Source organism: Heptranchias perlo, unplaced genomic scaffold, assembly GCF_035084215.1.
Source record: "Heptranchias perlo isolate sHepPer1 unplaced genomic scaffold, sHepPer1.hap1 HAP1_SCAFFOLD_696, whole genome shotgun sequence".
NCBI lineage: Eukaryota > Metazoa > Chordata > Chondrichthyes > Hexanchiformes > Hexanchidae > Heptranchias > Heptranchias perlo.
The window spans coordinates 27603-43095 of record NW_027139725.1 but is presented as its reverse complement, the minus strand read 5'-3'; the positions used below and the strand labels follow the sequence as shown (position 1 = coordinate 43095).

The window sequence follows — 15493 nt, the reverse complement described above, 5'->3', positions numbered from 1 at the left end:
AGCAGCTTGAGAGACAGCTTTCAATTGCAATCGGCACTCCTGAAACATTAACGCCTTGTTGCTTGCGACAGTTAACCCAGCCATTAACACGTCTTGTCTTTTTATTTCCCATCTCCAGCCAGCCAGCCAGGCAGGCAGCCGAGCCAGAGCCAGCATCTGCAGTATTTTCTTTTGATTGGTCTTGCCTGCTGTGGAAGGAATGTTTAAACACGAGCTGCTGATTGTCAGCACCTCACCTCTTTCTCGATTGTCTGTTGCAATCTCACTCACTCACTCACTCACTCACTCACTCACTCACTCACTCACTCACTGTGAGACACGTCACGTCACGTCCCTAGTTTACCTTAAAGAGGTTTCCTTCCACGGCAGTTCGTTAGTGACGGAGAATGAGTGACGTAGGTCCGTTGAGACCCAACCCTCTCCCATCTGATTGGTGGCCTACTGGCAAAGTTACCAATCTGTCACGCAGTCCGAGCAAGAAAGGAGAAAACGGCAACTTCTTTCAACTGATCCACTGTTGCAATTAGAAACGGTGGCAAAAATGTGCCCAGAACGGCAGTGCTGCGAGACTGCTTTAAACACAGTCAGGCAGAGAAAAAAGAAGGAGGGCAAACAGGACCCAAGATCAATTCGCATCGAGCGCGGTATCGCTTCTCGGCCTTTTGGCTAAGATCAAGTGGTCAAGTGGGGGAAGGCAACCATTTGGAGCCTTCCTGCCATTGTATGCCGGGGGGATGCAGTCAGGGAGAAATCCCCTCGGGCAGAGTGTAGAGCTTTGGCTTGTAGAGCTTTGGCTTGATGTAATGTCACTGCAAGGAATCTGGAATGAATCTGTAAGGCAATAAGGCACCCCAGAGTGTCGGAAAAAAAAAAAAAAAAAAATCTGTTCTTATCAGTTTAATATCTGATACGTCCCCTATCTGGGGACCATATATTAAATTGATTTTTGGAACAGGGAGATGGAATAGGGGCTTGCTCCGTCCACTCCACGCATCGACCCAGTATTGCAGTGTCTCTGGGAACGGTGCACCTCCCTGTGGGGAGATATTCAAAAAGAAAAACAGCTCGTTCCCAGCGTCTCTGTACATGTGTGTGTGTGTATGTATTATTAGTGAGAATAAAGCATATATATTGCACTGACTTTCTCAGCTCAGTGGTATCTTTTTCTTCTCCTGGGCTGAGTGCCGCTCGCACGCACGCACGCACGCACGCACGCACGCACGCACGCAGCCAGCGATATAATTGAAACTGCAAAATAACTGGACGTCCAGCTTGAGAGACAGCTTTCAATTGCAATAGGCGTTTCCGAAACATTAACTCCTCGTTTCTTTCGGGGGAGGAGCAGCTTGAGAGACAGCTTTCAATTGCAATCGGCACTCCTGAAACATTAACGCCTTGTTGCTTGCGACAGTTAACCCAGCCATTAACATGACAACGGACAGGGCCCAGTCAGGGAGCAGCTTGAGAGACAGCTTTCAATCGGCACTCCTGAAACATTAACGCCTTGTTGCTTGCGACAGTTAACCCAGCCATTAACATGACAACGGACAGGGCCCAGTGAGGGAGCAGCTTGAGAGACAGCTTTCAATCGGCACTTCCGAAACATTAACGCCTCGTTTCTTTCGGGGGAGGAGCAGCTTGAGAGACAGCTTTCAATTGCAATCGGCACTCCTGAAACATTAACGCCTTGTTGCTTGCGACAGTTAACCCAGCCATTAACACGTCTTGTCTTTTTATTTCCCATCTCCAGCCAGCCAGCCAGGCAGGCAGCCGAGCCAGAGCCAGCATCTGCAGTATTTTCTTTTGATTGGTCTTGCCTGCTGTGGAAGGAATGTTTAAACACGAGCTGCTGATTGTCAGCACCTCACCTCTTTCTCGATTGTCTGTTGCAATCTCACTCACTCACTCACTCACTCACTCACTCACTCACTCACTGTGAGACACGTCACGTCACGTCCCTAGTTTACCTTAAAGAGGTTTCCTTCCACGGCAGTTCGTTAGTGACGGAGAATGAGTGACGTAGGTCCGTTGAGACCCAACCCTCTCCCATCTGATTGGTGGCCTACTGGCAAAGTTACCAATCTGTCACGCAGTCCGAGCAAGAAAGGAGAAAACGGCAACTTCTTTCAACTGATCCACTGTTGCAATTAGAAACGGTGGCAAAAATGTGCCCAGAACGGCAGTGCTGCGAGACTGCTTTAAACACAGTCAGGCAGAGAAAAAAGAAGGAGGGCAAACAGGACCCAAGATCAATTCGCATCGAGCGCGGTATCGCTTCTCGGCCTTTTGGCTAAGATCAAGTGGTCAAGTGGGGGAAGGCAACCATTTGGAGCCTTCCTGCCATTGTATGCCGGGGGGATGCAGTCAGGGAGAAATCCCCTCGGGCAGAGTGTCGAGCTTTGGCTTGTAGAGCTTTGGCTTGATGTAATGTCACTGCAAGGAATCTGGAATGAATCTGTAAGGCAATAAGGCACCCCAGAGTGTCAGAAAAAAAAAAAAAAAAAAAAATCTGTTCTTATCAGTTTAATATCTGATACGTCCCCTATCTGGGGACCATATATTAAATTGATTTTTGGAACAGGGAGATGGAATAGGGGCTTGCTCCGTCCACTCCACGCATCGACCCAGTATTGCAGTGTCTCTGGGAACGGTGCACCTCCCTGTGGGGAGATATTCAAAAAGAAAAACAGCTCGTTCCCAGCGTCTCTGTACATGTGTGTGTGTGTATGTATTATTAGTGAGAATAAAGCATATATATTGCACTGACTTTCTCAGCTCAGTGGTATCTTTTTCTTCTCCTGGGCTGAGTGCCGCTCGCACGCACGCACGCACGCACGCACGCACGCAGCCAGCGATATAATTGAAACTGCAAAATAACTGGACGTCCAGCTTGAGAGACAGCTTTCAATTGCAATAGGCGTTTCCGAAACATTAACTCCTCGTTTCTTTCGGGGGAGGAGCAGCTTGAGAGACAGCTTTCAATTGCAATCGGCACTCCTGAAACATTAACGCCTTGTTGCTTGCGACAGTTAACCCAGCCATTAACATGACAACGGACAGGGCCCAGTCAGGGAGCAGCTTGAGAGACAGCTTTCAATCGGCACTCCTGAAACATTAACGCCTTGTTGCTTGCGACAGTTAACCCAGCCATTAACATGACAACGGACAGGGCCCAGTGAGGGAGCAGCTTGAGAGACAGCTTTCAATCGGCACTTCCGAAACATTAACGCCTCGTTTCTTTCGGGGGAGGAGCAGCTTGAGAGACAGCTTTCAATTGCAATCGGCACTCCTGAAACATTAACGCCTTGTTGCTTGCGACAGTTAACCCAGCCATTAACACGTCTTGTCTTTTTATTTCCCATCTCCAGCCAGCCAGCCAGGCAGGCAGCCGAGCCAGAGCCAGCATCTGCAGTATTTTCTTTTGATTGGTCTTGCCTGCTGTGGAAGGAATGTTTAAACACGAGCTGCTGATTGTCAGCACCTCACCTCTTTCTCGATTGTCTGTTGCAATCTCACTCACTCACTCACTCACTCACTCACTCACTCACTCACTCACTCACTCACTGTGAGACACGTCACGTCACGTCCCTAGTTTACCTTAAAGAGGTTTCCTTCCACGGCAGTTCGTTAGTGACGGAGAATGAGTGACGTAGGTCCGTTGAGACCCAACCCTCTCCCATCTGATTGGTGGCCTACTGGCAAAGTTACCAATCTGTCACGCAGTCCGAGCAAGAAAGGAGAAAACGGCAACTTCTTTCAACTGATCCACTGTTGCAATTAGAAACGGTGGCAAAAATGTGCCCAGAACGGCAGTGCTGCGAGACTGCTTTAAACACAGTCAGGCAGAGAAAAAAGAAGGAGGGCAAACAGGACCCAAGATCAATTCGCATCGAGCGCGGTATCGCTTCTCGGCCTTTTGGCTAAGATCAAGTGGTCAAGTGGGGGAAGGCAACCATTTGGAGCCTTCCTGCCATTGTATGCCGGGGGGATGCAGTCAGGGAGAAATCCCCTCGGGCAGAGTGTAGAGCTTTGGCTTGTAGAGCTTTGGCTTGATGTAATGTCACTGCAAGGAATCTGGAATGAATCTGTAAGGCAATAAGGCACCCCAGAGTGTCAGAAAAAAAAAAAAAAAAAAAAAAAAAAAAAAAAAAAAAAAAAAAATCTGTTCTTATCAGTTTAATATCTGATACGTCCCCTATCTGGGGACCATATATTAAATTGATTTTTGGAACAGGGAGATGGAATAGGGGCTTGCTCCGTCCACTCCACGCATCGACCCAGTATTGCAGTGTCTCTGGGAACGGTGCACCTCCCTGTGGGGAGATATTCAAAAAGAAAAACAGCTCGTTCCCAGCGTCTCTGTACATGTGTGTGTGTGTATGTATTATTAGTGAGAATAAAGCATATATATTGCACTGACTTTCTCAGCTCAGTGGTATCTTTTTCTTCTCCTGGGCTGAGTGCCGCTCGCACGCACGCACGCACGCACGCACGCACGCACGCACGCAGCCAGCGATATAATTGAAACTGCAAAATAACTGGACGTCCAGCTTGAGAGACAGCTTTCAATTGCAATAGGCGTTTCCGAAACATTAACTCCTCGTTTCTTTCGGGGGAGGAGCAGCTTGAGAGACAGCTTTCAATTGCAATCGGCACTCCTGAAACATTAACGCCTTGTTGCTTGCGACAGTTAACCCAGCCATTAACATGACAACGGACAGGGCCCAGTCAGGGAGCAGCTTGAGAGACAGCTTTCAATCGGCACTCCTGAAACATTAACGCCTTGTTGCTTGCGACAGTTAACCCAGCCATTAACATGACAACGGACAGGGCCCAGTGAGGGAGCAGCTTGAGAGACAGCTTTCAATCGGCACTTCCGAAACATTAACGCCTCGTTTCTTTCGGGGGAGGAGCAGCTTGAGAGACAGCTTTCAATTGCAATCGGCACTCCTGAAACATTAACGCCTTGTTGCTTGCGACAGTTAACCCAGCCATTAACACGTCTTGTCTTTTTATTTCCCATCTCCAGCCAGCCAGCCAGGCAGGCAGCCGAGCCAGAGCCAGCATCTGCAGTATTTTCTTTTGATTGGTCTTGCCTGCTGTGGAAGGAATGTTTAAACACGAGCTGCTGATTGTCAGCACCTCACCTCTTTCTCGATTGTCTGTTGCAATCTCACTCACTCACTCACTCACTCACTCACTCACTCACTCACTCACTCACTGTGAGACACGTCACGTCACGTCCCTAGTTTACCTTAAAGAGGTTTCCTTCCACGGCAGTTCGTTAGTGACGGAGAATGAGTGACGTAGGTCCGTTGAGACCCAACCCTCTCCCATCTGATTGGTGGCCTACTGGCAAAGTTACCAATCTGTCACGCAGTCCGAGCAAGAAAGGAGAAAACGGCAACTTCTTTCAACTGATCCACTGTTGCAATTAGAAACGGTGGCAAAAATGTGCCCAGAACGGCAGTGCTGCGAGACTGCTTTAAACACAGTCAGGCAGAGAAAAAAGAAGGAGGGCAAACAGGACCCAAGATCAATTCGCATCGAGCGCGGTATCGCTTCTCGGCCTTTTGGCTAAGATCAAGTGGTCAAGTGGGGGAAGGCAACCATTTGGAGCCTTCCTGCCATTGTATGCCGGGGGGATGCAGTCAGGGAGAAATCCCCTCGGGCAGAGTGTCGAGCTTTGGCTTGTAGAGCTTTGGCTTGATGTAATGTCACTGCAAGGAATCTGGAATGAATCTGTAAGGCAATAAGGCACCCCAGAGTGTCAGAAAAAAAAAAAAAAAAAAAAAAAAAAAAATCTGTTCTTATCAGTTTAATATCTGATACGTCCCCTATCTGGGGACCATATATTAAATTGATTTTTGGAACAGGGAGATGGAATAGGGGCTTGCTCCGTCCACTCCACGCATCGACCCAGTATTGCAGTGTCTCTGGGAACGGTGCACCTCCCTGTGGGGAGATATTCAAAAAGAAAAACAGCTCGTTCCCAGCGTCTCTGTACATGTGTGTGTGTGTATGTATTATTAGTGAGAATAAAGCATATATATTGCACTGACTTTCTCAGCTCAGTGGTATCTTTTTCTTCTCCTGGGCTGAGTGCCGCTCGCACGCACGCACGCACGCACGCACGCACGCACGCAGCCAGCGATATAATTGAAACTGCAAAATAACTGGACGTCCAGCTTGAGAGACAGCTTTCAATTGCAATAGGCGTTTCCGAAACATTAACTCCTCGTTTCTTTCGGGGGAGGAGCAGCTTGAGAGACAGCTTTCAATTGCAATCGGCACTCCTGAAACATTAACGCCTTGTTGCTTGCGACAGTTAACCCAGCCATTAACATGACAACGGACAGGGCCCAGTCAGGGAGCAGCTTGAGAGACAGCTTTCAATCGGCACTCCTGAAACATTAACGCCTTGTTGCTTGCGACAGTTAACCCAGCCATTAACATGACAACGGACAGGGCCCAGTGAGGGAGCAGCTTGAGAGACAGCTTTCAATCGGCACTTCCGAAACATTAACGCCTCGTTTCTTTCGGGGGAGGAGCAGCTTGAGAGACAGCTTTCAATTGCAATCGGCACTCCTGAAACATTAACGCCTTGTTGCTTGCGACAGTTAACCCAGCCATTAACACGTCTTGTCTTTTTATTTCCCATCTCCAGCCAGCCAGCCAGGCAGGCAGCCGAGCCAGAGCCAGCATCTGCAGTATTTTCTTTTGATTGGTCTTGCCTGCTGTGGAAGGAATGTTTAAACACGAGCTGCTGATTGTCAGCACCTCACCTCTTTCTCGATTGTCTGTTGCAATCTCACTCACTCACTCACTCACTCACTCACTCACTCACTCACTCACTCACTGTGAGACACGTCACGTCACGTCCCTAGTTTACCTTAAAGAGGTTTCCTTCCACGGCAGTTCGTTAGTGACGGAGAATGAGTGACGTAGGTCCGTTGAGACCCAACCCTCTCCCATCTGATTGGTGGCCTACTGGCAAAGTTACCAATCTGTCACGCAGTCCGAGCAAGAAAGGAGAAAACGGCAACTTCTTTCAACTGATCCACTGTTGCAATTAGAAACGGTGGCAAAAATGTGCCCAGAACGGCAGTGCTGCGAGACTGCTTTAAACACAGTCAGGCAGAGAAAAAAGAAGGAGGGCAAACAGGACCCAAGATCAATTCGCATCGAGCGCGGTATCGCTTCTCGGCCTTTTGGCTAAGATCAAGTGGTCAAGTGGGGGAAGGCAACCATTTGGAGCCTTCCTGCCATTGTATGCCGGGGGGATGCAGTCAGGGAGAAATCCCCTCGGGCAGAGTGTAGAGCTTTGGCTTGTAGAGCTTTGGCTTGATGTAATGTCACTGCAAGGAATCTGGAATGAATCTGTAAGGCAATAAGGCACCCCAGAGTGTCAGAAAAAAAAAAAAAAAAAAAAAAAAAAAAAAAAAAAAAAAAAAAAAAAAATCTGTTCTTATCAGTTTAATATCTGATACGTCCCCTATCTGGGGACCATATATTAAATTGATTTTTGGAACAGGGAGATGGAATAGGGGCTTGCTCCGTCCACTCCACGCATCGACCCAGTATTGCAGTGTCTCTGGGAACGGTGCACCTCCCTGTGGGGAGATATTCAAAAAGAAAAACAGCTCGTTCCCAGCGTCTCTGTACATGTGTGTGTGTGTATGTATTATTAGTGAGAATAAAGCATATATATTGCACTGACTTTCTCAGCTCAGTGGTATCTTTTTCTTCTCCTGGGCTGAGTGCCGCTCGCACGCACGCACGCACGCACGCACGCACGCACGCAGCCAGCGATATAATTGAAACTGCAAAATAACTGGACGTCCAGCTTGAGAGACAGCTTTCAATTGCAATAGGCGTTTCCGAAACATTAACTCCTCGTTTCTTTCGGGGGAGGAGCAGCTTGAGAGACAGCTTTCAATTGCAATCGGCACTCCTGAAACATTAACGCCTTGTTGCTTGCGACAGTTAACCCAGCCATTAACATGACAACGGACAGGGCCCAGTCAGGGAGCAGCTTGAGAGACAGCTTTCAATCGGCACTCCTGAAACATTAACGCCTTGTTGCTTGCGACAGTTAACCCAGCCATTAACATGACAACGGACAGGGCCCAGTGAGGGAGCAGCTTGAGAGACAGCTTTCAATCGGCACTTCCGAAACATTAACGCCTCGTTTCTTTCGGGGGAGGAGCAGCTTGAGAGACAGCTTTCAATTGCAATCGGCACTCCTGAAACATTAACGCCTTGTTGCTTGCGACAGTTAACCCAGCCATTAACACGTCTTGTCTTTTTATTTCCCATCTCCAGCCAGCCAGCCAGGCAGGCAGCCGAGCCAGAGCCAGCATCTGCAGTATTTTCTTTTGATTGGTCTTGCCTGCTGTGGAAGGAATGTTTAAACACGAGCTGCTGATTGTCAGCACCTCACCTCTTTCTCGATTGTCTGTTGCAATCTCACTCACTCACTCACTCACTCACTCACTCACTCACTCACTCACTCACTCACTGTGAGACACGTCACGTCACGTCCCTAGTTTACCTTAAAGAGGTTTCCTTCCACGGCAGTTCGTTAGTGACGGAGAATGAGTGACGTAGGTCCGTTGAGACCCAACCCTCTCCCATCTGATTGGTGGCCTACTGGCAAAGTTACCAATCTGTCACGCAGTCCGAGCAAGAAAGGAGAAAACGGCAACTTCTTTCAACTGATCCACTGTTGCAATTAGAAACGGTGGCAAAAATGTGCCCAGAACGGCAGTGCTGCGAGACTGCTTTAAACACAGTCAGGCAGAGAAAAAAGAAGGAGGGCAAACAGGACCCAAGATCAATTCGCATCGAGCGCGGTATCGCTTCTCGGCCTTTTGGCTAAGATCAAGTGGTCAAGTGGGGGAAGGCAACCATTTGGAGCCTTCCTGCCATTGTATGCCGGGGGGATGCAGTCAGGGAGAAATCCCCTCGGGCAGAGTGTAGAGCTTTGGCTTGTAGAGCTTTGGCTTGATGTAATGTCACTGCAAGGAATCTGGAATGAATCTGTAAGGCAATAAGGCACCCCAGAGTGTCAGAAAAAAAAAAAAAAAAAAAAAAAAAAAAAAAAAAAAAAAAAATCTGTTCTTATCAGTTTAATATCTGATACGTCCCCTATCTGGGGACCATATATTAAATTGATTTTTGGAACAGGGAGATGGAATAGGGGCTTGCTCCGTCCACTCCACGCATCGACCCAGTATTGCAGTGTCTCTGGGAACGGTGCACCTCCCTGTGGGGAGATATTCAAAAAGAAAAACAGCTCGTTCCCAGCGTCTCTGTACATGTGTGTGTGTGTATGTATTATTAGTGAGAATAAAGCATATATATTGCACTGACTTTCTCAGCTCAGTGGTATCTTTTTCTTCTCCTGGGCTGAGTGCCGCTCGCACGCACGCACGCACGCACGCACGCACGCACGCAGCCAGCGATATAATTGAAACTGCAAAATAACTGGACGTCCAGCTTGAGAGACAGCTTTCAATTGCAATAGGCGTTTCCGAAACATTAACTCCTCGTTTCTTTCGGGGGAGGAGCAGCTTGAGAGACAGCTTTCAATTGCAATCGGCACTCCTGAAACATTAACGCCTTGTTGCTTGCGACAGTTAACCCAGCCATTAACATGACAACGGACAGGGCCCAGTCAGGGAGCAGCTTGAGAGACAGCTTTCAATCGGCACTCCTGAAACATTAACGCCTTGTTGCTTGCGACAGTTAACCCAGCCATTAACATGACAACGGACAGGGCCCAGTGAGGGAGCAGCTTGAGAGACAGCTTTCAATCGGCACTTCCGAAACATTAACGCCTCGTTTCTTTCGGGGGAGGAGCAGCTTGAGAGACAGCTTTCAATTGCAATCGGCACTCCTGAAACATTAACGCCTTGTTGCTTGCGACAGTTAACCCAGCCATTAACACGTCTTGTCTTTTTATTTCCCATCTCCAGCCAGCCAGCCAGGCAGGCAGCCGAGCCAGAGCCAGCATCTGCAGTATTTTCTTTTGATTGGTCTTGCCTGCTGTGGAAGGAATGTTTAAACACGAGCTGCTGATTGTCAGCACCTCACCTCTTTCTCGATTGTCTGTTGCAATCTCACTCACTCACTCACTCACTCACTCACTCACTCACTCACTCACTCACTGTGAGACACGTCACGTCACGTCCCTAGTTTACCTTAAAGAGGTTTCCTTCCACGGCAGTTCGTTAGTGACGGAGAATGAGTGACGTAGGTCCGTTGAGACCCAACCCTCTCCCATCTGATTGGTGGCCTACTGGCAAAGTTACCAATCTGTCACGCAGTCCGAGCAAGAAAGGAGAAAACGGCAACTTCTTTCAACTGATCCACTGTTGCAATTAGAAACGGTGGCAAAAATGTGCCCAGAACGGCAGTGCTGCGAGACTGCTTTAAACACAGTCAGGCAGAGAAAAAAGAAGGAGGGCAAACAGGACCCAAGATCAATTCGCATCGAGCGCGGTATCGCTTCTCGGCCTTTTGGCTAAGATCAAGTGGTCAAGTGGGGGAAGGCAACCATTTGGAGCCTTCCTGCCATTGTATGCCGGGGGGATGCAGTCAGGGAGAAATCCCCTCGGGCAGAGTGCAGAGCTTTGGCTTGTAGAGCTTTGGCTTGATGTAATGTCACTGCAAGGAATCTGGAATGAATCTGTAAGGCAATAAGGCACCCCAGAGTGTCAGAAAAAAAAAAAAAAAAAAAAAAAAAAAAAAATCTGTTCTTATCAGTTTAATATCTGATACGTCCCCTATCTGGGGACCATATATTAAATTGATTTTTGGAACAGGGAGATGGAATAGGGGCTTGCTCCGTCCACTCCACGCATCGACCCAGTATTGCAGTGTCTCTGGGAACGGTGCACCTCCCTGTGGGGAGATATTCAAAAAGAAAAACAGCTCGTTCCCAGCGTCTCTGTACATGTGTGTGTGTGTATGTATTATTAGTGAGAATAAAGCATATATATTGCACTGACTTTCTCAGCTCAGTGGTATCTTTTTCTTCTCCTGGGCTGAGTGCCGCTCGCACGCACGCACGCACGCACGCACGCACGCAGCCAGCGATATAATTGAAACTGCAAAATAACTGGACGTCCAGCTTGAGAGACAGCTTTCAATTGCAATAGGCGTTTCCGAAACATTAACTCCTCGTTTCTTTCGGGGGAGGAGCAGCTTGAGAGACAGCTTTCAATTGCAATCGGCACTCCTGAAACATTAACGCCTTGTTGCTTGCGACAGTTAACCCAGCCATTAACATGACAACGGACAGGGCCCAGTCAGGGAGCAGCTTGAGAGACAGCTTTCAATCGGCACTCCTGAAACATTAACGCCTTGTTGCTTGCGACAGTTAACCCAGCCATTAACATGACAACGGACAGGGCCCAGTGAGGGAGCAGCTTGAGAGACAGCTTTCAATCGGCACTTCCGAAACATTAACGCCTCGTTTCTTTCGGGGGAGGAGCAGCTTGAGAGACAGCTTTCAATTGCAATCGGCACTCCTGAAACATTAACGCCTTGTTGCTTGCGACAGTTAACCCAGCCATTAACACGTCTTGTCTTTTTATTTCCCATCTCCAGCCAGCCAGCCAGGCAGGCAGCCGAGCCAGAGCCAGCATCTGCAGTATTTTCTTTTGATTGGTCTTGCCTGCTGTGGAAGGAATGTTTAAACACGAGCTGCTGATTGTCAGCACCTCACCTCTTTCTCGATTGTCTGTTGCAATCTCACTCACTCACTCACTCACTCACTCACTCACTCACTCACTCACTGTGAGACACGTCACGTCACGTCCCTAGTTTACCTTAAAGAGGTTTCCTTCCACGGCAGTTCGTTAGTGACGGAGAATGAGTGACGTAGGTCCGTTGAGACCCAACCCTCTCCCATCTGATTGGTGGCCTACTGGCAAAGTTACCAATCTGTCACGCAGTCCGAGCAAGAAAGGAGAAAACGGCAACTTCTTTCAACTGATCCACTGTTGCAATTAGAAACGGTGGCAAAAATGTGCCCAGAACGGCAGTGCTGCGAGACTGCTTTAAACACAGTCAGGCAGAGAAAAAAGAAGGAGGGCAAACAGGACCCAAGATCAATTCGCATCGAGCGCGGTATCGCTTCTCGGCCTTTTGGCTAAGATCAAGTGGTCAAGTGGGGGAAGGCAACCATTTGGAGCCTTCCTGCCATTGTATGCCGGGGGGATGCAGTCAGGGAGAAATCCCCTCGGGCAGAGTGTAGAGCTTTGGCTTGTAGAGCTTTGGCTTGATGTAATGTCACTGCAAGGAATCTGGAATGAATCTGTAAGGCAATAAGGCACCCCAGAGTGTCAGAGAAAAAAAAAAAAAAAAAAAAATCTGTTCTTATCAGTTTAATATCTGATACGTCCCCTATCTGGGGACCATATATTAAATTGATTTTTGGAACAGGGAGATGGAATAGGGGCTTGCTCCGTCCACTCCACGCATCGACCCAGTATTGCAGTGTCTCTGGGAACGGTGCACCTCCCTGTGGGGAGATATTCAAAAAGAAAAACAGCTCGTTCCCAGCGTCTCTGTACATGTGTGTGTGTGTATGTATTATTAGTGAGAATAAAGCATATATATTGCACTGACTTTCTCAGCTCAGTGGTATCTTTTTCTTCTCCTGGGCTGAGTGCCGCTCGCACGCACGCACGCACACAGCCAGCGATATAATTGAAACTGCAAAATAACTGGACGTCCAGCTTGAGAGACAGCTTTCAATTGCAATAGGCGTTTCCGAAACATTAACTCCTCGTTTCTTTCGGGGGAGGAGCAGCTTGAGAGACAGCTTTCAATTGCAATCGGCACTCCTGAAACATTAACGCCTTGTTGCTTGCGACAGTTAACCCAGCCATTAACATGACAACGGACAGGGCCCAGTCAGGGAGCAGCTTGAGAGACAGCTTTCAATCGGCACTCCTGAAACATTAACGCCTTGTTGCTTGCGACAGTTAACCCAGCCATTAACATGACAACGGACAGGGCCCAGTGAGGGAGCAGCTTGAGAGACAGCTTTCAATCGGCACTTCCGAAACATTAACGCCTCGTTTCTTTCGGGGGAGGAGCAGCTTGAGAGACAGCTTTCAATTGCAATCGGCACTCCTGAAACATTAACGCCTTGTTGCTTGCGACAGTTAACCCAGCCATTAACACGTCTTGTCTTTTTATTTCCCATCTCCAGCCAGCCAGCCAGGCAGGCAGCCGAGCCAGAGCCAGCATCTGCAGTATTTTCTTTTGATTGGTCTTGCCTGCTGTGGAAGGAATGTTTAAACACGAGCTGCTGATTGTCAGCACCTCACCTCTTTCTCGATTGTCTGTTGCAATCTCACTCACTCACTCACTCACTCACTCACTCACTCACTCACTCACTCACTGTGAGACACGTCACGTCACGTCCCTAGTTTACCTTAAAGAGGTTTCCTTCCACGGCAGTTCGTTAGTGACGGAGAATGAGTGACGTAGGTCCGTTGAGACCCAACCCTCTCCCATCTGATTGGTGGCCTACTGGCAAAGTTACCAATCTGTCACGCAGTCCGAGCAAGAAAGGAGAAAACGGCAACTTCTTTCAACTGATCCACTGTTGCAATTAGAAACGGTGGCAAAAATGTGCCCAGAACGGCAGTGCTGCGAGACTGCTTTAAACACAGTCAGGCAGAGAAAAAAGAAGGAGGGCAAACAGGACCCAAGATCAATTCGCATCGAGCGCGGTATCGCTTCTCGGCCTTTTGGCTAAGATCAAGTGGTCAAGTGGGGGAAGGCAACCATTTGGAGCCTTCCTGCCATTGTATGCCGGGGGGATGCAGTCAGGGAGAAATCCCCTCGGGCAGAGTGTAGAGCTTTGGCTTGTAGAGCTTTGGCTTGATGTAATGTCACTGCAAGGAATCTGGAATGAATCTGTAAGGCAATAAGGCACCCCAGAGTGTCAGAAAAAAAAAAAAAAAATCTGTTCTTATCAGTTTAATATCTGATACGTCCCCTATCTGGGGACCATATATTAAATTGATTTTTGGAACAGGGAGATGGAATAGGGGCTTGCTCCGTCCACTCCACGCATCGACCCAGTATTGCAGTGTCTCTGGGAACGGTGCACCTCCCTGTGGGGAGATATTCAAAAAGAAAAACAGCTCGTTCCCAGCGTCTCTGTACATGTGTGTGTGTGTATGTATTATTAGTGAGAATAAAGCATATATATTGCACTGACTTTCTCAGCTCAGTGGTATCTTTTTCTTCTCCTGGGCTGAGTGCCGCTCGCACGCACGCACGCACGCACGCACGCACGCAGCCAGCGATATAATTGAAACTGCAAAATAACTGGACGTCCAGCTTGAGAGACAGCTTTCAATTGCAATAGGCGTTTCCGAAACATTAACTCCTCGTTTCTTTCGGGGGAGGAGCAGCTTGAGAGACAGCTTTCAATTGCAATCGGCACTCCTGAAACATTAACGCCTTGTTGCTTGCGACAGTTAACCCAGCCATTAACATGACAACGGACAGGGCCCAGTCAGGGAGCAGCTTGAGAGACAGCTTTCAATCGGCACTCCTGAAACATTAACGCCTTGTTGCTTGCGACAGTTAACCCAGCCATTAACATGACAACGGACAGGGCCCAGTGAGGGAGCAGCTTGAGAGACAGCTTTCAATCGGCACTTCCGAAACATTAACGCCTCGTTTCTTTCGGGGGAGGAGCAGCTTGAGAGACAGCTTTCAATTGCAATCGGCACTCCTGAAACATTAACGCCTTGTTGCTTGCGACAGTTAACCCAGCCATTAACACGTCTTGTCTTTTTATTTCCCATCTCCAGCCAGCCAGCCAGGCAGGCAGCCGAGCCAGAGCCAGCATCTGCAGTATTTTCTTTTGATTGGTCTTGCCTGCTGTGGAAGGAATGTTTAAACACGAGCTGCTGATTGTCAGCACCTCACCTCTTTCTCGATTGTCTGTTGCAATCTCACTCACTCACTCACTCACTCACTCACTCACTCACTCACTCACTCACTGTGAGACACGTCACGTCACGTCCCTAGTTTACCTTAAAGAGGTTTCCTTCCACGGCAGTTCGTTAGTGACGGAGAATGAGTGACGTAGGTCCGTTGAGACCCAACCCTCTCCCATCTGATTGGTGGCCTACTGGCAAAGTTACCAATCTGTCACGCAGTCCGAGCAAGAAAGGAGAAAACGGCAACTTCTTTCAACTGATCCACTGTTGCAATTAGAAACGGTGGCAAAAATGTGCCCAGAACGGCAGTGCTGCGAGACTGCTTTAAACACAGTCAGGCAGAGAAAAAAGAAGGAGGGCAAACAGGACCCAAGATCAATTCGCATCGAGCGCGGTATCGCTTCTCGGCCTTTTGGCTAAGATCAAGTGGTCAAGTGGGGGAAGGCAACCATTTGGAGCCTTCCTGCCATTGTATGCCGGGGGGATGCAGTCAGGGAGAAATCCCCTCGGGC

The 15493-nt window shown here is 48.5% G+C and overlaps 9 pseudogenes; all 9 read left to right on the top strand.

The window, feature by feature from the left end:
• The first annotated feature begins 829 nt into the window (after positions 1-829).
• Positions 830-1035, top strand: LOC137318289 (U2 spliceosomal RNA; annotated as a pseudogene).
• Positions 1036-2453: 1418 nt separating this feature from the next.
• Positions 2454-2661, top strand: LOC137318292 (U2 spliceosomal RNA; annotated as a pseudogene).
• A 1482-nt stretch (positions 2662-4143) lies between these two features.
• LOC137318313 (U2 spliceosomal RNA) lies at positions 4144-4314 on the top strand (annotated as a pseudogene).
• A 1426-nt stretch (positions 4315-5740) lies between these two features.
• On the top strand, positions 5741-5956 carry LOC137318303 (U2 spliceosomal RNA; annotated as a pseudogene).
• Positions 5957-7443: 1487 nt separating this feature from the next.
• LOC137318315 (U2 spliceosomal RNA) lies at positions 7444-7614 on the top strand (annotated as a pseudogene).
• A 1484-nt stretch (positions 7615-9098) lies between these two features.
• On the top strand, positions 9099-9269 carry LOC137318311 (U2 spliceosomal RNA; annotated as a pseudogene).
• A 1422-nt stretch (positions 9270-10691) lies between these two features.
• On the top strand, positions 10692-10909 carry LOC137318305 (U2 spliceosomal RNA; annotated as a pseudogene).
• Positions 10910-12323: 1414 nt separating this feature from the next.
• On the top strand, positions 12324-12533 carry LOC137318295 (U2 spliceosomal RNA; annotated as a pseudogene).
• Positions 12534-13939: 1406 nt separating this feature from the next.
• LOC137318286 (U2 spliceosomal RNA) lies at positions 13940-14142 on the top strand (annotated as a pseudogene).
• Positions 14143-15493: the final 1351 nt, after the last annotated feature.